The 23,562-nt window shown below is 32.1% G+C and overlaps 1 pseudogene; it reads right to left on the bottom strand.

The window, feature by feature from the left end:
* Positions 1-13,350: 13,350 nt before the first annotated feature.
* LOC120172990 lies at positions 13,351-14,762 on the bottom strand (annotated as a pseudogene).
* Between the last annotated feature and the right edge of the window lie 8,800 nt (positions 14,763-23,562).

The following is a 23,562-nucleotide window of genomic DNA, read 5'->3' as shown; positions in this document are numbered from 1 at the left end:
CGACGTAACTAGTCATCTAACTATTCACGCAATTTTGTTCTGGTCACCAATTATTTTTTCAAAATCATATGAATATTATGTTTTTGTTTTATTTCGATCACTCACTGTTAAAAAATTAACAAAATTATTGAGCTGATAGTTTTTACTTTTCAATGATAATATGATATTATTTTATGGTGATACATAAGCATTACAATTAATTTTTTAATAGGTGGATGACCAAAATAAAACCAAAACGTAACGATAGATATGGTTTAAAAAAATAATTGAATGACAAAATGAAACTGCACAAAGAATAGTTAAGTAACTAAATGTATGATTTATCCTAATTTTTATCTCGCTCTATTTTATAACTATAAAAGGTTTTTTTGATAGAAGCAACTAATTTTATTCAAAATAGTAAATATCTCAAATACAATAAAGATTTACAATCGCAATTGTAAATTAAGCACATAATTAGGAAAATGTCTATAATCATTGAAACAAAACTAACAACTTAATATCACATAAGGGCCATACAAGGAAGATTAAAAATCTATCCAAAACTCAAACAAAGATACATACAATCATATCTGATCGCATAGACAAACGAACCATAAAAGGGGATCAAGCTATTAAAAGACCACCAACAATCGTAAATCAGAATCGAGCGATGTGAAAAGCTTGAACGCAAATCGGGTATCCAAATCCAATCCGAGGGTCCAAAGCAGGGAAGATCAACAAGATGTCAATAAACATCATCTTGATCAGTTGTGACGATGTCAAACTAACCCTTAGAAGAAAAAAAGATAAATGAAAAAAATGTCAAACAACTGAAAAACATGTCAAAAAGTATAAGAAAACGTGTCATATAGGCATACTTATTGAAAATAAAAAAAATGAAAATAGAAATACGATATAGAAAAGAAAAAGACAATAAAGAGTACAAGCGGTCGGCAATCAACATTAAAGTTGATGTCGTCACCGATTAATAAAGACGAAAAAAAAGATAAGCGCACAACAATGAGATAAAACTGATTTTTCAAAAAACTATTATATAACTACTATAAAAGATCATTCTCTAAATATGTGTTGTTGATATAGTGTTATTAATTAATGTCTTAACATAAACATTATTACATAATTATATAAAATTTAAATTTTAAAATAATATTAATTATTATAAAAAATGTAAATAATATTTATAAACATTCTCTAAATATTTGATAATAAAATTACTAACATATAAGTTTAATTGTTGGTCATTAATCAAACTCTTCATTATATGAATCAGAATTAGGATCAGGATCCATATCATAATTAATATATTCTTTTTCCATCTACTCTTTAAAGCATTTTTAATCATACGTAAATTGTCATAAAAAAACACTGACAATATTTTGTTATATGTAAATTGTTATAGAGCGCTAGCATGTTATATATTCATTGAACGAGATATAGTTAAACATAGTTATTAGAGTTTTTTTCTTTAACCTAATTTTTTCTCTCAAAATTCTTGTATGTCTTCATTTGTTTTTTGTTTAGCCGACGGCAGCACCAATATTAATATTGGTTATCGACCGCCGATGATTTTTATTTCTCTTGTTCTTTTTCATATTGTCATAACTATTTTTTATAAAAAAATAAATATTATTTTAAAAACAGTTATGACTATTTATTTTTGAAAAATTGGTGATTTGGAATTAATTTGGAAAATAATTTGATTTTGGAGTCACCACCAACCATTAAGTTCGGTAGGTTGGAGACCTTACACGTCAAAAAATGGTATGTGTTTTACCAAAGATTCGTTTTTAAGAGTTCGAGAGTCGGTTACATGTGGGGAAGGGTTAGCACCCCCACAACGCCCAAATTTGGTACCTAAACGATTATATATTGTTTAAATATTGGAATTACTAACTCAAAAATATATTTAAATTATGATCTTTTTATTCATTTGATTTTATACAAAAGGTGCAAATTTTCGGATAATTAACGCCCTTTTTGTGAACAATTTTCGAGAAAGCACTTCCTTTACAGTTAGGAGACTTTCCCATAGATTTCTCTCACAAAAACGTTAATAAAATAAAACGAAATAAAAGTGAAAACGGTGAAAAATACTCAAAATAAATAAATGTAGAAAAAAAATTATCGAATGCAAAACAAACGTTTATGCAAAAAAATCCTAAAAAGGCAACTTCCCTTATAGTCGGGAGATGTCTTCGTAGATTTTTCGCACAATGAAATTTTTCGTTTTTATACATACATATGAAATTATAACGATTGATTAAAAACAAAATTACAAATTTGGACCAATATACACATTTACAAACATGATAAATTTAAATACAAATAAAAATAGACATGCTTAGTAAAATAAAAGACTAAATAACAAAAACATAAATTTAAAGGATTAAAACAACAAAAACAAAAACTTAAAGGATTAAAATAATAAAAAAGAAAGTTAAAGGACTAAAATAACAAAAACAAATAGTTAAAGGGTTGAACAGTAATTACAAATAAACTAGAGCCAAAATCATAAATAATAAGAAGTACAGTACTAGAAATGAAAATATCCCAAAAATAATGTTTATGGACTAAAATAATATACACTAGAAATATGGAGGATCAAACAGTAATTTAACCAACTACCAAACAGTGACTAAAATACAATATTTGCAAATACGATAGCCAAATTCGAGTATCAAATAAAAATATACAATAAACTAAAACAGTGACTAAAATCAAATAATTACAAATCTTGTAACTAGAGTCAAATATAAACAAACATGGTAAATAAACAGACTAGTGACTTAAATGTAAACTCTGAAACATAAGTGCTCAAAATAAAATATAATACATTTTCATTAATGACCAAAATAAAAGATTATAGATGAGGAGGGACCTATATCATAATTATCCCACTAGCTAAAACACGCAGAAGGTCCTCCCCTAAAACTAAGTCGTTCTGATCTTCATATATAAATGAAATCTTACGGCCAAATTAGGCCCCCTTCCCCATTTTTTTCATTTCTATTTTGAGAGAGAGAGATAGAACGAGAGAGAAAGGGAGAGAATTCTCTCCAGAGCTTCAACCGAAGCTCATACCCGGTGGAGTTCCACCGTATCGGTCGCCACTGACCGACCGTCGTCGCCATACGCCGGCATTGGAGGGGAGAAAAGAGGCCATTACCTGAAGCATCTCGTGGCCCAGAGCAAGGATCTGGCCCTGTTTGGCCTAAAAAAGATCCAATTACCGCAGATCTAAGAAGAAACCTTTTGGTTTCTTCAGTTCCGACGACCTCGGTTTTCAACACCGTTCGACCGAGGTAAGTTATCTTCCCTCTCCTCTTTTCTTTTTTTGTTTTTCTTTGGGTTTTCTTCTCTTTTCTTTTATCTCTCTATTTTTTCGAACCCCAAATCCTTTTTTTCTCCCTGAAAACTCTCCTCCGCCTTTTATGTTTCTCTCTATGATTGGTGATAGCTGTTGATGGATTTATTGTTGATTTGAGTGCTCAGATAGGGTAATAATATCTAGACTTTTAGGATAATATTTTCTGATTTTCTTACTTGGATGGTCACTGTTCTATGGATGTAGGCGGCCGGCGTCAGAGGCTCAGCATGAGCGGTAGCTGGAGTGATGGACAGTGTATTGCACACGCAGCTGGGAACGTTGGAAGACCAAGCGGCGGCGGCTTGAGCTAATGAATAGAAACCCTAAAAATTTTAGGGTTTCATCATGAACTGGTTCGGGTCTCCTTCAGGACGGTTTGGGTCCACGGGTCTGGCCTGGACTTCAGTCGGGCTGCTGGGTAGATGTAATCTAGATTGGGCCTTTAAATGGCCTGGTTGGTTGGGTCTGATGGGTAGATGATTGGGCTATAATTGGGTTGATATGGTGGGCATGTAAAAATAAGTATAATTGTATGTTAATAAAATAATAATAATATAATATATATAATGTATAATATTTTTGTAGACCCGGACAAAAACGGGTGTCTACAGCTGCCCCTCTTTGCACATTCTTGTGTTAAAGAATATGACAAAGAAGAAAAAGACAACCAATTTTTGTCCGGTTATCATTTTTTTTTGTTTTGAAATTTGATGTGTTTGTTGTTGGGGATGATACGACTCATACGCGATGAAGAGTTTTGGTCGTCTAAGGATGACATGGCACCAATGTGATGAGGAGATCTGGTCAGTGGATGACACAACTTATACATGATGAAGAGTTCTGGTCATCTTTAGGAATGTGATAACTCAGTTTCTACGCAATGAGGACGGCTGATTATCTAGGGGTGAGACACTGCTCCTACGTGATGAGGAGGTCTAGTCGAGGGATGACAAGGTTCCTACGTGATGAGGATGGTAGGCCATCTTTAGCGATGGTAACACGGTTCCTACGTGATGAGGACGGCTGGTTATCTAGGGGTGATATGAGTCCTACATGATGAGGAGGTCTGGTCGGGGGATGATACAACTCCTACGTGATGAGGACGGTAGGCCATCTTTAGAAATGATAACTCGGTTCCTACGTGATGAGGACGGTTGGTTATCTAGGGATGACACGGTTCCTACGTGATGAGGATGACATACCATCTTTAGGAATGATAACTCGATTCCTACCTGATGAAAATGACTAATTATCAGGGATGACACAGCTCCTACGTGATGAGAAGGTCTGGTCAGGGGATGACACGGTTCCTACGTGATGAGGACAACATGCCATCTTTAGGGATTTTGGTTTCAAGAGAAACCAACTCAAAGATGATTTTTCCAAAGAAACTGTCTCAAGGGAGACAAAGCTTTGTTTCAATGGAAACGACTCAAAGATATGTGTTTCATGAGAAACTGTCTCAAGGTGAGATAAGATATGTTTCAAATGAAACAATCTCAAAGATTTTTTCAAAAAAACTGTCTCAAGAGAGACAGACTCAAAGACCTTTGTTTTCAAAAGAAATTGTCTCAATAGAGACAAAATTGGTTTCAAGAGAAACAACTCAAAGGATACTGATAACTTACTTGTTCCTGCTGGTGGAGGAAATACCTTCAAAAGATCTGATCGTTCACATCAAGATGTTGAATCCCCAAAGATGTCCCAACATTTGATGTTGACTCTCTAAAGATGCCCCATCATTCATCGTTTCTTGCTTCAGCACTGATTCTAAGCTTGAGCTTTGTGTTTAAGAGCCACATGTCAATCTACCAAGATCCACTCTAGAGATTGTATTGTTTGAAAAATGTTTTTCTTCTTCTTATACTTTCAAAAATATGAAAATATCAATTAAAAAGGTTTTGAAAAATGTTTATTGAAAAGTTTGAAAATATTACCCCTTTCGAGGTTTCACAATTGACAAATCATAAAACAAGAGTTCATTGGATATCAAAGAATTAATTATATTGTTAACCCTTCAATAAATTATAGTTATTTGACAAGTGTCAAGATCAATACTATCTTTGAGGAATGGTTAAGTAAGGAAAAAGATAAAAAAAAAAGTCTCAAGTTATTGTGTTTGGCCAAAAGTTTGGTATTCTCATTTATTTGTTGTTCACTGGTCTGATGAAGTGGCTTTTGTACTCATTTATTGGAAGTGTTCTCCGACTCCCAGCTCTCATGTTCTCATTCTGGTTATGTGATGTCTTATCAAGAGATTTGTGCTATCGTCTCTTATGCAACAACTGCACCATCTTCATATTCGAGCCGCCTTTTCAGGTTTTCAACTCGCATCCTCCTTTTGTTTCAAGATGTTATTCAGAATTTACATCTTCAACCCCCTTTTGTTATTTTTCTCTATCATGGATTAAAGATTTTAGAAAACCTTTTTTGTAAATAAAAGATTAATCCTGATGGGCAGAATGAAATCTAAAGATAGTATCTTCTGTTTAGAAATCCATGTATGATTAGAAGGGACTTTTTAGGCACGTAATGTAGGCAATGGCTCAGGGTTATGAAAGAAAATGATAAAAGACCCAAACAATTATTTTAGGGTAACTAAACCAAGGATCAATTCATTCTGATGCCTTCAATCTCGTCTTACTCAACTTGAATATGCTCGTATGTGTCTTTCTCTTGATGTTCTATGATCTTCAAGTGAAGTGATTCTGAAATAATTGTGTTTGATCAACCTGATAGCCTGAAGCTTGATGCATCATTTGAGTCGATGGACTCTTTGTATGTGTTTCTTCTCTTTTTCTTTTTGTTTTTTTCTTTGTTTTTTTCTTTGATTTTTTTCTTCTTTGCTCTTTGTTTTTTCTTTTTCTTATTTTCTCTTTGTTTCTTTCTTTGCTTTTCTCTTTGTTTTGATTTGATCTTCGCATTTGGCATTAGTTCACATTTCGGTATCTCATCTGGATTGATGTCTTCACTCATGCGAGCATATTTCCTTCATCTTGCCCCCAGTGTGGAGGGTGATCCTTGGTTAGGGTTGAATCAATAGAAAATATCATTCAGGCTCAAATGGTGATACAAGGGATATATTTTCTCATTTTGCGAAGGGATAAAGAAAGAAAGTCGTTCATCATCTCATACACATAAATACTTGTAGAAGAGGTATCCCAAGGGATAGATTTTCAGGAATAATTTTTATTCACATGAAAATAATGTAGTTAATGCATGATAGAATTATTTTGAATTAAATTTATTTTTTCTGCTTCTTGCTCCCAGCATGTATCAATTGTACAAGCTCATCTTCAGGAAGTTGATGCAAGATACCCTAAGTCATATTTTATTATAGGAGATTCATGTTCAAGCGAACATCTTGTACTCAATGTCTGTAGGTTTTATTGGTAGAAAAATGTTGGTTTTGCATCTAAGAAGACGATGGTGTGACTTTATTGGCTCAAAGAAAGGTAAGTGTATGACTTTTGTTTCCCAAAAAGATAAAGACAATGTTTCAGGGTCGAAAAGAATGTTTCAATGTCTCAAAGAGAAGAAATGTCAATATTTGGTTCTTTGGTAATGATCGTGAATTTTTTTGGGTACAAAATCGAGAGATTTTATTTTGGGATTTTATGCAGGATAATAAAGGTCTAATCTTGCCATATGTCAAAAATCCATAATTCTTAAGAATTAAAAGAATCCGTAATTCATTTGATATTCAAAGAACTAAAGATTAAAACTCGTTCAATTATTCAACCTTAAAAGGTAGCATAAATTCAATCATTAAAAGATTAAGCAAATATGAAAGACTGAACAAAAACGTGTTCAAACAAAACAATGCTCTCAATGTAAATGGTAGATGCAATTCCCACATCCTTCTTCGATTGTCCATGCCCCGAATCAATCAGGTTCTGGACCTTGCACTTCAGTGCCTTACAGTTTTCAACGGAATGTCTGGAGTTTCCTAGTGATATCAACATCATGGACCTCAATAAGCAGGGACTCTTTTCTCGGATCATCCTAGAAGGCTCAGTCCTACAACCAGCTGAACAGGCTCCCACCGTAATAATTTATTCAAATCTTACTTCAATGTGGTGTCACATGATTAGAATCACTTCCATTGAATTTTTCATAGATTAATTACATGTTTTTATGAATGATGTATGCGAAAAATGCTTGAATGAATGCAGTGCAGAATGCAAATGTAAAAGGTATTGATTTCCAAAAGTAATCATTCTTAGAAAGAGTTTCATTCATCCAAAAGAGTTTTCATCTTTACAAGAAAGATCAATCTACGAATTCGGTTTGGCAATTTTATTTAGCTCCATGATCTCAGTCATGACCCCAAAACTTCCTCTTCTTTCCAGAAATGACTTGAATCCAGACGGTGAGCAGTTGAGTACAACCTCTGAGTTAGACTTTTGGAGATTTGGGATAAATTATATCCGCTTGGAAGCTCTCAAAGTTGAATAGAGCAATACTCTTCTATTATTGATGTCAAATATTGTTTGTTGAAAGCGAATCATTTGTATACGGGATTCCAAATTGGACCATCTGCAGACATTAGCATCTGTAGACATCTGTGATACGTAATCACCATGCAAACTGTTTCTTCAGATCAAGCTCGAACCGCCTGACCGGGTTCTTCCTTGTTATGAAAACTCTTTTACATATTAATGATCGCTCTTCTACTCTGATGATTACTTGGTTAATCAACACATTTCTTTTATTTATGATGATCATGCAGAATGCGAAGATGCAAATGCAGATTCAAAAGTGATGATCCTCTGAAATGCAATGGAAAGAATGATGAAAAATGATATAAACAAAATAAAAGAAATAAATTAGTACATGTAAGATAATTGATACAGATAAAATGTTATTCAAAGATGAATATAACACCTACCCCATCATGATATCTACCCAAACATGCTTTTTAATAGATAACAATCCTACACGGACATGCTTTCTACCCACAATGATTTTATTTTTAAGAAAATAATCCTAATCGCATGATATCTAATTCACATGCTTCTATTCAACAAAATTTATAGCAAAAGGCAAAGGTTCATAAACGTTTCTCCTTTGTGTACACTTATTTTGGGTACCTACTGACGGAAGAGGTTCAACACAAATTTTATCGGTAAGTTACTAGGGCTCACTATATGCGGTATTGGGTTCTAAGAAAAAAGGTACTCGAATTGTTCATGTTGGTGCCTCCTTAGGCTGCCAAACCCTCAATCCTGGCCCATTACAAGCTCTTTCAGATCGAGTTCAATTCGAGAGGATACATTCCCTTATGTCTATGCGGAGAAACAATTTATCTCACGTAGACATAAGGTATATGAACCCCAAAGGTTACTTTCCAAAACCCATAAGGAGAAACAATTTATCTTACGTAGGCTAAACTTTCACCTCAACTTAAAAGGGACAAAGCTCGTAAGTGAGCTTATGATATGCAAATGTATGTGTTGTGTGTGAGGAGAAACTCACAAACCTTAAAAAACAAGACATAAGACAAAATTTTTGCAAGCTCAGAACCTGTTCAATTCTGAAAAATCAATAAAACCAAAAACCCATTAGTTTAAAAAATGCATGGTATGCTGAAACTCAAAATAAATAAAAGGATCGTAAATTAAAAACACTTTAAATTTGTAATTTCCAAAAACAAAAACAACGCATAATCGTTCATGGCCTGACTCTCGAAATCCCCAGCGGAGTCGTCAAGCTGTCATAATCATTTTTTTACAAAATAATTAAATATTATTTTAAAAACAATTATGACTATTTATTTTGAAAAATTGGTGTTTTGGAATTAATTTGGAAAACAATTTGATTTTGGAGTCGCCACCAACCATTAAGTTAGGTAGGTTGGAAACATTAAACGTCAAAAATGGTATGTGTTTTACCAAAGATTCGTTTTTAAGAGTTTGGGAGTCGGTTACGTGTGGGGAAGGGTTAGCACCCCCACAACGCCCAAATTTGGTACCTAAACAATTATATATTATTTAAATACTGGGAATTACAACTCGAAAATAGATTTAAATTATGATCCTTTTATTCATTTGATTTTATTCAAAAGGTGCAAATTTTTTGATAATTAACGCCCTTTTTTGTGAACAATCTTCGAGAAAGCACTTCCTTTATAGTTAGGAGACTTTTCGATAGTTCCCCTCATATAAACATTATTTCATAAATTTCGCAAAGATAAAATAAAATAAAATGAAATGAAATAAAAGTGAAAAACGATAAAAAATACTAGAAAAAATAAATGTGGAAGAAAAATAATTATCGAACACAAAACAAACATTGATGCGAAAAATCCTCAAAAAGGCACATTCCCTTATAGTCGGGAGATGTCTTCGTAGATTTTACGCACAATGAAATTCTCTGTTTTTATACATACATATGAAATTATAACGATTAATTAAAAACAAAATTACAAATTTGGACCAATATTCACATTTACAAACATGATAAATTTAAATACAAATAAAAAAGACATGCTTAGTAAAATAAAAGACTAAATAACAAAAACATAAATTTACAAGATTAAAATAACAAAAACATGAACTTAAAGGATTAAAATAATAAAAATAGAAAGTTAAAGGACTAAAATAGAAAAAATAGATAGTTAAAGGGTTGAACAGTATTTACAAATAAACCAGAGCCAAAATCACAAATAATAAGCAGTACATGTACTATAAATGAAAAATCCCAAAAACAATGTTTATGGACTAAAATAATATACACTAGAAACATGGAGGATCAAACAGTAATTTAACCAGCTACCAAATAGTGACTAAAATACAATATTTTCAAATATAATAGCCAAATTCGAATATCAAAGAAAAATATACAATAAACTAAAACAGTGACTAAAATCAAATAATTACAAATCTTGTAATCAGAGTCAAATATAAACAAACATGGAAAATAAACAGACTAGTGACTTAAATGTAAACTTTGAAACATAAGTGCTCAAAATAAAATATAATACATTTTCATTAATGGCCAAAATAAAAGATTACAGATGATGAGGGACCTATATTGTAATTACCCCACTAGCTGAAAACACGCAGAAGGTCCTCCCCTCAAATGACGATGTTCTAATCTTCATATATACATTTATGAAATCTCACGGCCAAATTAGACCCCCTTCCCCATTTTTTTTCATTTTTATTTTGAGAGAGAGAACGAGAGAGAAAGGGAGAGAATTCTCTCTATAGCTTCAACCGAAGCTCATACCCGGTGAAGCTCCACCGTGTCGGCTGCCACTGACTAGCGATCGAAGCTCATACCCGGTGAAGCTCCACCGTGTCGGTTGCCACTGACCGGCGGCTGCCGTTGTACGTCGACGTCGGATGATAGAAAAAGAGCCATCACCCGAAGCATCTAGTGGCCCAGAGCAAGGATCTGGGCCCGTTTGGCCTAAAAAGTTTCAATCACCGCATATTTAAAAGAAACCTTTTGGTTTCTTCATTTCCGGCGACCTCGGTTTTCAACAGCGTTCGACCGAGGTAAGTTATATCCCCTCTCCTCTTTTATTATTTTTTTTGTTTTTCTTTGGGTTTTCTTCTCTTTTCGTTTCTCTATCTATTTTTTAACCCCAAATCCTTTTTTTCTCCATGAAAACTCTCCTCTTCCTTTTATGTTTCTCTTTGTGATTGGTGATGGTTGTTGATGGATTTGTTGTTGATTTGGGTGCTCAGATAGGGTAATAATATCCTAGACTTTTAGGATAATATTTTCTAATTTTCTGACTTTGATGGGTCATTGTTTGATGGATGCAGGAAGCCAGCGTCAGAGGCTGTCGGAGAGGAGAGGCTCATCTTGAGCGGCTACTGGAGTGATTGATAGTGTAGTGCACGCGCGGCTGGAAACGTTGGAAGATCAAGCGGCGTCAACTAGAGTTGATGAATAAAAACCTTAAAAATTTTAGGGTTACATCATGAACCGATTATGGTCTCCTTCGGTTCAGTTTGGGTCCACGGGTCTAGCCTAGACTTCAATCGGGCTGCTGGGTAGATGTAATCTAGATTGGACCTTTGAGTGGTCTGGTTGGTTGGGTCTACTGGGTAAATGATTGGGCTGTAATTGGGTTGATATGGTGGGCTTGCAAAAATAAGTGTAATTGTATGTTAATATAATAATAATAATAATAATAATAATAATAATAATAATATATAATTTATAATATTTTTGTAGACCCAGACAAAAATGGGTGTCTACACATATTATGTCTGTTTTTTCTTGAGTTTTTTCACTTCTAAATAAGAATCTCTGTCATTGGGACACGCTTTTTCTGTACTCTTGTGGCACGCTTTTTCTCTGCTCTTGTGTTACGTTCTTTATGGTTTTCGACAAATTTTTCGTATACTTCTGCGGTCGTGTTCGTGCTTCTACAAAGATCCTCATGGTATTTGTTTTTTGATTGACTTGTCGGTGGTCAGGTATTGTCAGATTCCCTCTTTTGTAAATGGTTGTTTGTCGATATAATCATAATTGTGTAGCGAAGCAGTCTGCCAGATTGTTTGGTTCACTCACAACTCCTTTATCACATAGTAAAGCATCTCGTTCGACAGAGTCAAGGAGTTTTATGAAGGTTACTGAATTATTTCGATATTTGGAATGTTTCATTCTCTTCGTATCTTTGGGCTTAATGTTTTAATTTTATGTATGAGTTTTTGGTGAATAATGTCTCCAATTTTCTCTTTAGATACGTTGTAATTTTGATTCTTCCATTTTTATTAATAAAACTCAATTGTCATTGTTAAAGAAAAAGTTTATGTAATAAAAATATATATAATATCAGTTTTTTATAAAATAATATAATGTATTATACATGTATAATATAAAAAGAAACAATTTCATGTTATGTTAAAAGTCATTACTTTTATTATGAAAAGATTATAATCTCTTATATATATATAGTTAATATTATATTAAAATTTTATTTATTATATTATTAAAAATTATATCATGTTATATATAAAAATTTATGTTATATTAAAATGTATTTACTATATATGTTATCGATGTTGGTATAGTTATTGTTATTTTTATTAATAAAAATAAATTAAATAATATAATTACGTGAATAATTCGTATAAATTTTTATATATTTTTTCTAAAGATTGAAAATTCCAATTACACTCAATTTAATTAATCTCATAAATTACATTGATAAATGTGACATATTTATAAAGTTATAAATTCAATTATTAAATAACTTTTTATCATTTAAATTAATTCACCAATCATCGAAATATTTAATACAGCTCTTAATGTTTAGAAAGTTTAAAAAAATTAGGCACTCGAGACTAATAACTAGATGATATGGTAGTGCCATGTCATGTGTTAGATTACACATAACAAGATATTTTAAATTTATATCAAAACAAATCATATGAATAGTTACTTAGTTGATTCAAAATATATTTAATTGAGAGCTCTAATTAACCAAAATATATTTTATAATGAGAACACACATGGTATTTAGTCACTCATCTATCCATGCAGTTCCGTTTTGGTCACCCAACCATTCTTTTTCAAAATCATACCTACAGTTTTGGTTTTGTTTTGTTCACTCGTCAATAAAAAATTAACTACAACTGCTACCATGTCAACTTTTTTATTTTCTTCAGTGATGACAATAATTACCTTATGACGACATGTCAGCATTATCGTTTTTTTAATGACAGATAACCAAAACGAAACTAAAATATAATATTATGTATGATTTTTAAGAAAAAAAATAGTTAGGTGAATAAAACAAAACCGAGAGAATATATGAGTAACTAAATACATACTTTATCCTTTTCTAACCTTTGGCTGCTCAAATCACTGGAAAAGTAAATCATACATACATGAGTATATCACTAATATAAACCGCAACATCATGCAAATCAAACTTAAATAATGAATGCCAGCTCCATCCATGTCTCAGTCACCCAGACTCGTGCTTGCAACCAATAAGTAATCCAGAGAAAGATTTACCTAGAATAGCCAGATGGTGCATAACCAGGTGGAGGATACTGAGCAGGAGGATAAGCAGGCGGCGGGTAGCCTTGAGCTTGATAAGGCTGTCCATATGGTGCTGGTGGATAGCCTGCAGCAGGCGGAATCACTTGATCGATGTGGGACATCTGCTGAACCGGGGGTACTGCCATCGGTTGTGGACCGAACTTGCCGTCTCGTTTGTCCATTTCAACCTTATGATGCGCTGTAATCGAAGAAAAATTTTAAGATTATGATCCAAAATTATAAGGATAACTAAGTTTCCCGTTTGCATGTTGTAGAAGCAGTTCATTACCTGCATACACGCACAGACCCTGCAGAAAGTAAAATAAAAGTAAGCTTTTAGTATAGTATATTCAAGCAAAACCAGCAAAGAGACTGATAGAGCTGAATGGAATGTAAGACTTTACGTGCAGTAAACCATATCAGACAAGCAACTCAGTAACTGTGATGCCTCTTGAATCTCATCACTTACAACAATCATTGCGACTATGGAAAATATGCAGGCGATTTATTGCAAGCAGAACATGAAACCCTATAAACCAAGTGGCAAGATACGTTTAATCAAAAGCCAAGAAGTGCAAACATAGTTACGGATAAAATTAAATAGGGTAAACTGTACATTTAGTATCTAAATTATCACTTTTATTCTGTTTTGGTACCCAAACTTTATTTTTCCCCCAAAACCATACCTAATGTCTACTTTAGGCCTTAATTTAGTATCCGCCGTTAAAAAATTAATAGCACTGCTGACATGACATTTTTATATATTTTTTCAATGATAATGTGACATTACCTTATGGTAACACATCAACATCACCATTAAGCTTTTAACAACGGGTACCAAAATTTAACCTAAACTAAATGTTATGTATGGTTTTGAAAAGAACAAAGTTTATATACCAAAACGGAACAAAAATAATAGGTTAAGTACTAAATGTGTAGTTTAGTTAAATAAATAAATGTAGGAACAGATTGATTACAATGATGCAATTGTCACATTTTGTTGTTTGAACGTTGAATTCATCCTGCAACAGGAATCGGGTAGAGGCCACTGAGTTTCCAAAGCAGAGGAAAACCTGGAAATTAGAAAACATGACAATGAAATTAATAAAAACAAAGCAGTGTAAGGACTTTAATATTACCACTAAAAAAAAATTACTGATGATTACAAGTGGTATCTGTTTAAAAAAAGCTGGAGTTGAAGTAACAGAAAAAAGCAATACAGACCACATGAACAAGCTTCCTTTTCTACCTCAGTGCAAAGGCAAACTCAGGACATTTACTCTCACCACACCTACGACTACATGGCATATAACCAGCACAACATGTCATTATACAGCGCTCGTTTCCGAAGCATGTAGGATGCACATGGTCCAGTACAACAAGAAAGGACAAATCAGCAGTGAGTTGATGATAGAATTATGCTTAGATGACAATACTAAATTACGGTTATCGTTGCAGTGTCACAGTTGCGGATGTTACAGACGTTACGAAATGATTTATCTCCTAAAAATAACTATATTTTTATGTTGCGGACGCTACAAACGTTAAGAAGTGATTTATTTCCTAAAAAATATATTTTTATGTTGCGAGTGTAATTTGATGTGTCGCGGACTCACAGTGACCTTGAAAAACCTTAAGATGAAATTAAAGAATAGATGGTTTAAGCTAATGAAACTATGTAGGTGAATCTTCCATTGTAAATTAGTAAAATATAAAACTACCAAGCTCAAGGTGCATGGTTGAAATTAAGAATTCTGGAAAGGCATTTTAGCATTCAATTAGTAATTTTATTTTATGAATTTAATATTAATAAAAATATTTTAATATCATTTTAATCAAAATATTAATTGTTAAAATATTTAAGATATTTTTTTAATATTTCTAATAATATAATATTATATCTTTTAATATTGTAATAAAATACTCAATTATATTATAATAGAAAACGCAAACCAAAACCAATAAGCAGAGTTGGATGTTGAGCATTTATTCAATTCAAATTCCCGAACAATATCAATTTTTGGAAGGTTAAAAAATTTCATGCACAACATAACCATGAAATGATAAAGTCAACACAAATACTTTTTACCAGGTAAGTAAATACTCAATACATAATTTTTGTTAATCTTAGTACTACTAGCTTAAATATTTTGATGTTCAATGATTTGGTTTCAGGTCTTTTAAAAAAATCAGTGAAGTAAATAAAATTAAAATTAATAGCATGCACAATTCTAGAGTTGCCTCAAAAAGAATTATGCGAAATTTTGTCAATGAAGCTCATTCTCTTGAAAATGTAGGATTCATACATAATGATTTCTACAACTATGTATATAGAATCAAACAAGAAGAAGTTCAACATGGTGAAACTGAAACGGTGATGGTGTATATGTATGAAAAGCAAGAAACACATCATCTTTTAAGCCATATAAAAAATGAACATGGAAACTTATAAAAATTATTTTGGTGTGATGGTATATCATGTAACATCTCAAATTCCGAGTAACTAGTTTCAGGCTAACTTGAGAAGATCTTAGGTAAAACCATGAGCCTTATAGAAAAGCTTGGTCTAAGTTTTAGTTGGCTTGGGCTTAGATTGAGCCCAATTGGTGATAAAAGATGATATTTTGAGTTGAGACTAAAATTTCAGGGACTAAGGGAATAATTGTACCATTTAGTTTTCAAAGGTTGAAAACCCATTAATTTGAGTGATGCAAGCAGCAGAGGGAGACACCAAAATAGGCTAGTTAACTTCTTCATATTTTCCCACACTTCTTTATTTGTTTCCTTCTTTCTTCATCTTTTATTCTTCACTAAGGGTCTAGCAAATGTTGTACTTTGTGAAATTGCAATCTTAATCGAAAATACTAACATAAGGGTTGTAATCCTCTTATCCCAAACTTCCATTCAAGTTATCATAGTCAAGCTTTGGCCATGGTGGGCAAAAGTAAGGTTTAGAAACTCTTGCTAAATCAGCTCATTTTTACTATATTTAAGCCTTAGGAAGTGTTCAAAACCTCTTTCTAAACTCCTAAATGAGTAACTCATTTTCCCTTATTGTGATTAGTAAAAGAAGTTGGAGAAAGCTCTAAGACCAAATGCATGGAAAATTGGTTCTTGGTTGAGTTGAGGACGTTTTCTAGCAGTTTAGGATTCAAGGTAACACATTTCTAACTCAACTATACCACATGTAGATCACTAGATGCATTTGGTTAGTTTGCATGAGTTCATGAAGCATATAAGTACATCCATGGTATATTTCGGTTTATGATATTATTCAGCATGGAAATTAGCCTATAATGACCCCTCTTAACGTATACAAGACTTAAATAACAATAGGGTGCCTTAGTAGGGCTTTGAGGGGAAGTTGGATATCATTTTCGTGCTCAAAACAGAGTATATCTAGGTTTGGGTATCGATAGTGGATGAACAATACCGATATTGTTTTTCAGATAGTGTAAAACAAGGGGCTTTTGGGTGGTGGTATTGATACCCTAGTGGTATCCATACCCTGTTCAAAGGGTATCGATACTACTCGTTGTATATCGATACCCAAGGATATGGTATCGATACCATCTTTAGATTTTAGATTCTAGTAGCCATTTTTTGGTATAGGTATTCATGGGCAATACCATACGAAGAATGGGTATCGATACCCTATGTAGGGATATCGATACCAATTTAATTTTTAAAACATCGAATTTAATTTTATTATTAATACTCAAGATAATATCGATACCCTAGTACAAAAGTATATATACACCAAATAACGATATCAATATTGTCAAGCTTTCTGAGATTCTAATAGCCAGTTTTGGTATCAGTATCAAGGGTAAGTATCGATACTCAATAATTAGTATCGATACTAAAAGGCTTAGTATCAGTACCATTATCTTAAATTGGGTAAGAAACCCAGTTTGACTAAGAGGTTTGGGAAGGGGTCTAATAGCGTTAGAACTTCACTAAATAAAACTACAAGTGGGAAAAATTAATGGATGCAGCTACTGGTAGAAATGATATGAATTAGGATGACAAAAAACTAGCCATTATGTGACACTCGGGAGACAATCAGAACACCCAAGTTACTATAGCAGTATGACGATCGTCTTGCATGTTTAGAATACCAGGATATATCTCAACTAGTGCCAAGGCACTTTAGTTGTTGGTTGGGGGTAAATGCCCTAAGACTGTAAGGAGTGAACTGGCCAGGTGTATGTTTCTGATGTAGTTTCAGATCTCACCCGAAAGACCGAAGGGTATTCTAGGTAGGCTAATGGAATTTGCGTCTCGATATGCAAAACCTTCCAACAAAACCGTGATGCCTACCTTACTTTGCATGTTGGTGTTCTTGTACACACATACCTCTGTCTGCCAACATGTTCATGTAGTGAATGCACATAGTATACTACAATTATTAGTGTAGCATTAAGCTTGTAATCTCAATGTTCAGAATTTGTTTCCGTGCGAAGGTTCTTAGGAGACTTTCAAGGAGCTCATCACCACTCAGTGGTTCTAAACTTGTCGAGGCACCAAATATGTCTTAATTCGTTTTAGAGGGCATGTACTATTCATAGACCTTATTGTACTAAGCTACAACTCTATTTTGAAGTATTTTACTTGTATTATTTGGGATGTATTATGGGACTCCCTACTTTACAACTTAAGTATTACGATTTTTATTTGTGATTTCGTGGATGATACTTTTAAATGAATGGTTTAAGGTCTTTTAAAAGAAAATTTTTGGGTTAGCACTTTGATGGTCCCATGTAAGGCTAAAGTTTGTCGATCTTTGGATCAGATCAGATTATGGTGTTACATATCACGTATTAACTATACAAAATTGGATAAATACTTGCATTTGATACAACTTATAAGTGCAACGCATGCAATAAGTTGTTTATAGTTTTTGTTGACGTCAATCATCATCAAAACACAATATCATTTGGATATACATTGGTTATTAATTAGAAAGAGGATACTTATGTGTGGATGTTATAACAACTAATTGCAGCGGGAGTTGGATAGAAAACCTCTAACTGTCATTACTAATAGAGATAAAGTCATGGCAAACGTCATTACTCAAGTGCTTCCAAAGACAAAACATTGACTTTGTTTATGGCATCTTTTGAGGAACGTGAAAAAAAGGTGATAAACATTTTCACGATAGATTTATGAAGTGTTGTCAAGTGTAGAACACCCACAGATTTTGAAAGGGCTTGGACTGAATTAGTTTCCAAACATAAATTTGAAGATAGGATATGGTAGAAGAATTATATGAAACTAAATAGAAATAGCAGAAACATACATGCGAGAATACTTTTATGCATGTAACTTTTTATATATATTATAATATAATTTATGTTATTATAATTTACTGTATTAAATGCAAATTATTATATATTTTGACGTGTAGCAATGAAGACTACTCAAGGTAGTGAGTTAATGAACAAAACACTTAAAATCTTGTTTGAAAAAAAGGTAATGTTGTATCAATTTGTTAAGTACTATCATAAAGAGATTGAATATTTAAGGTGAGAGGATGGTCATCAAGACTACAAGACAACATATGAACAACTATATTGTGATGGTGTTTTGGCAAATTTTAAAAAATCATGCAGCACAATATATACAAGAAATAGTTTTGCCACTTTGTGCAAAAAAAAATGTGTATAAGGGTTATTATTTGATCAAAAATACTATATCGAGTAGTAGACGTATGTTTTATTGGTTAGAGCATGGTGAAAAAGAAAATATATGGTATCTTGTAGTTAAAGATATCACTTACGGTACCATGTACTGTTGTTGTATGAAGTTGAAGCTTCTCTGTTAACATATGTTTGTTGTACTAAATATGAAAAAGAAAAGGAAATACCTTGAGGATGTATAATGAATTGATGAACTATTCATGCCAAGAAAGATGTTGAGTTACAAAAAAAAAAATGAAAAGAGTGAATATTATAATCCAACATCAATTCAAGTAAGATATTCTAATCTAAACTCTTTTTGCATGAATATATGTCATCATGCATTACAAGCATTTAAAACTTTCAATGAGGTTAAGATTAAAAAAAGGAGTCTCAAATTGCAAGTAATGAAAGTTGAAAGTAAAAAATAACTAATAAAAAAGAGCTTCTTAGAATTGGTGATCCCATAATTTTGGAAACAGGGAAAAGAACACACAAGAAAGCTAAAGGTCAAGCTTCACCATCTAAACCCACAACTAGGTCATATTATGAAGCTTAAGAAGATATAAATTAGACTTTAATAAAACTCCTAAATCTTCTTCAAACAAGCCTTCTGATCAGGACATGAAGCACACTAATGTACTCTAATTATATAAAAAAAAATATATACATGGCCAACACATATGAAGAAGGTGACATTTATAAGATAATCTAATATAAAATATAATAGTAGTTATTTTTTATTGTTATGTAACTTGATATTATTTACTATCTTATTACATTCATCATATAGTCAAGAATTGAAAAATATGGAGAATGATCCAACTGTTTTTGATTGACAGCCAAATAAAGATTAGTAGTGTGCAAAATATTTATGAATAATACTTGTGGAATGAAATATTCTCCAAAGTCTATAATGATAATGCATATTTCTCTGGATAATGTTTCTACTCTAACCAATTATAAGAACAAAATATTGAAGCATATCTATTCAATAAGTATAATGTTAGTGAATTCTTAAAAGGTTCTAATGTTTCTCCCTTTAATGTTTCATATTCAAGGTAAAATCCTTTTAAAGAGAGGAAGGATGATACATGCACCACAAGGCTCACATCAAAGGAAGATGAACTAACTCTTCTAATTGACCTACACGTCCAAACCTTGGAAAAGAAGATCAGAACAATAGTAGACTTGCAATGACCTTTTGAGTGGATTCAGATGTTATTTGTTCAACATTTCTTTTATGGAAATATGACTGGTTGTCTCTTATATTTCCAAAGATACTGAAATGCACCAATCTGATGTCTGGAACTCAAGATACGTCCATTTTAATAAAACAACACATGTAGAAATTTATATACGGGATTTTATAAATATACAAATTTTTAATATTTTTTGATTATTTGTAATATAATTTAGTCATAATACAATAAAATAACCCTATGTTTGACAATATTGTTAAATTAGCCTGTAATGTTTCTTTTGGAACATTTTACCACTCAACGTTTCATTTTAAGAAAAAAAAACCCTTCTATGGATGGAAATCGTTAGTCAATTCATGGTCAAAGTCTTGAGATGACGAGTAAACTTACATGACACTATAGATGAAGTGGCAATGCCACATATACAAAAATGATGATGTGGCAAAAATGACATATCATCAATTTCTAAATTAATTTTATATACTTTTATTTAATATTTTTTATCCAATGAGAATATGACATATGTCATATTCATTAGTTTAAATTTTAACCAAGAAAAATATGCTTAAGAAGACTTGAACTTGGGTCTTTATTCATTGAATTCAATCACCCAACCACCAAACTAAATCTTGGATCAAAGATATTTTGCAAGAAAAAAGTATTTAACAGATTCATCAATCAAGCCTGAGGTTTCTTTATCTTCTCGTATTTCAGTTGGTCTTTACATTTTCCATATAAACAACAATTGGCAAAGAAATATTTTAATGAAAAACAGAGGTCCTTTAATATTGTAACGATCAACAATAAAAAAAAAGTTTGTCAGAGGGTCACGTTGGGTTTGTTTTCTGAGTTGGAAGGTCACATTGGTTTTTTTCAAAAGTACAGGGACCTCTGATATCTTTTTGCTTAAAAATAAATGGGGTGAACAACATAAATGATCAATTTCGTTTGAATTTTATAAATTTTCCTCATTGAATTCGTAAAACATAAGATTTAGTCACTTTTGTTTCGTTTCAATTAAGATATGGTCACTGAAAGTTAATAGCAGTTAAACCTTTAACATTTTGCTGACATGGCACAATAAACATATAAAATTAAAATTACATCATTTCACGTAAATAATATATGGATTAAGTTTTAGCCACTTTCCTTTTAAAAAAGCATAAGTTTTGATCACGTACGTTATTGTTTTATTAAGTTTTGGTCACTTGAACGTTGAATGTCATTAGCTTGATGATGTGATCCGTTAGTAAAATGGTTTAATTTTTATTTTAATATTTAAACTTTAGACAAAATACTGATTATAGGTTTTTTTTAATTAAAATTAGTTTAAAGACAACATTTCAATTTACCTATTTTTTAATATTTTTCTCCCTAACTCCAATATTGCTCATCTTCTCCCCGTTTCTTTTTCAGAATTTTAATTATTATCTTTAATTATTTGAAGTCAAATTAGGTGGGTTCTCAGTTGTAAGAAAATATATAAAAAGAAGTAACGAAGATAGTGAAAATAAGAAAAATCGCCATTAAAACTCTGAAAAAGTTACCACCATGGTGACGCCACCGTCTCGAACTGAGACAACTTGAGCTTCTTCAATGGCAATGTTATTAACGACAGTACCAGGTTTTCATCTCCAAAACGTTGTTGACCAACGAAATCCCCATAAAACGAAAGATCGTTGAGAATGTTTCGTCTCATCTGAACGTAATTAACCTCCACGACATTTACAAAGATTAATCCAACATTCACTTAGTACTGGAGCTCTGCTATGGTAGTGAGTTATTTGATTGGATCATCACAGAAATGAGTACTCATATACCGATCCAGTGGCGATGTACGATAGATCATGCAGGCCGCAAGGGTTAACGGTGATTCATAAGAATCTAGAATCTAAAAATTACTTGTTCTTGAGGAAAACAAATAATCGACTTTAAAGATAATGGATTTTGGATTGAGTTCAGTGGATAAATTTACGAATCCAGTTATCAGGTTGTTTGGATCCATTGATTATGTTTCACTGGAGGCACTTCTCAAGAGAAAATCACCTAGAATAGTGATATTCGATTATCGAGTTATTTGAATCTATTGATTTGTCTTCTTGATCCTTATTGGATTTGACATCCTGCAATCTCAATATTTTGAAATTGAATTTTAGTTTCTATAACTGAGATTATCTAGCTCCATTTTATCTCTAGATGTCTACCCTCTCATTTTTCTCTGAACTCGTGGTGTTATTATTTGCTATCAAAAGTTGGAAACCTTTCATTATTCTTGAAATGTAGAATGAGTCCTTGAAATAAGACAAATGAAGAAATGGAGCAGATATGTCTAAAGAAGAAACGAGGAGAAGATGAGCAATATTGGGGGTTGGAAGAAATTTTTTAAAAAATGGGTAAATTGAAAAGTTATCCCTAAACTAATTTGAGTTTTCAAAAAAACTCATAATGAATATTTTGTCTAAGTGTAGGGATTAAAATAAAAATTAAACCATTTTACTAAGGGGCCACATCATTAAACTAACGACATTCAATGTTTAAGTGACCAAAACTTAATAAAACAATAACATAAGTGATCAACAGTTAATAAAACGATAACGTAAGTGACCAAAACTTAATGAAATAATAATGTAAGTGACCAAAACTTATATTTATCGAAAGGAAAGTGACCAAAACTTAATCCACATATTATCTATATGTAAATGATGTAATTTTAATTTTATATATTTATTGTGTCACATCAGCAAATATTAAAAGTTTAACGATCGTTAACTTTCAGTGATCATATCATAGTTAAAATGAAATGAAAGTGACCAAATCTTCTGTTTTTTTAATTCAGTTAGGAAACGTTTATAAAACTTAAACGAAAGTAACCATTTCTGTAATTTACCTAAATAAATGCCCAAAATATACTCAGAAATGACTTTTGATGTTTAAAAAAAATTCGTTAAAAATATGTACTTAAGGTTTCATTTGTTACACTTTTAGGTGTTTACCGTTAGGGTTGTTCATGGACAGTTAATTGTACCATTTAGCCTAAACGATTGATTAACCATTATAACGGTTATGAGATTTTTCTAACCATAACCTAACCGTTTCTTAACGGTTAACCATTATTGACATCTCGATTACATGTTAACCTACGATAACCTATTAGAATTATTTGTCAAAAAAACATAATTCATACTATAAAAAAGTGTAGCACTTTACACATACTTACACCGATGTAAGTGAATAAAGCTCGGTTACATGTTAACCTACGGATAACCTATTAGAATTATTTATCAAAAAAATCATAATT

Source organism: Hibiscus syriacus, unplaced genomic scaffold, assembly GCF_006381635.1.
Source record: "Hibiscus syriacus cultivar Baekdansim isolate YM2019G1 unplaced genomic scaffold, ASM638163v2 tig00111937_pilon, whole genome shotgun sequence".
Lineage (NCBI taxonomy): Eukaryota > Viridiplantae > Streptophyta > Magnoliopsida > Malvales > Malvaceae > Hibiscus > Hibiscus syriacus.
The sequence above is the reverse complement of the archived record's forward strand: the minus strand, read 5'-3'. Positions and strand labels throughout refer to the sequence as shown.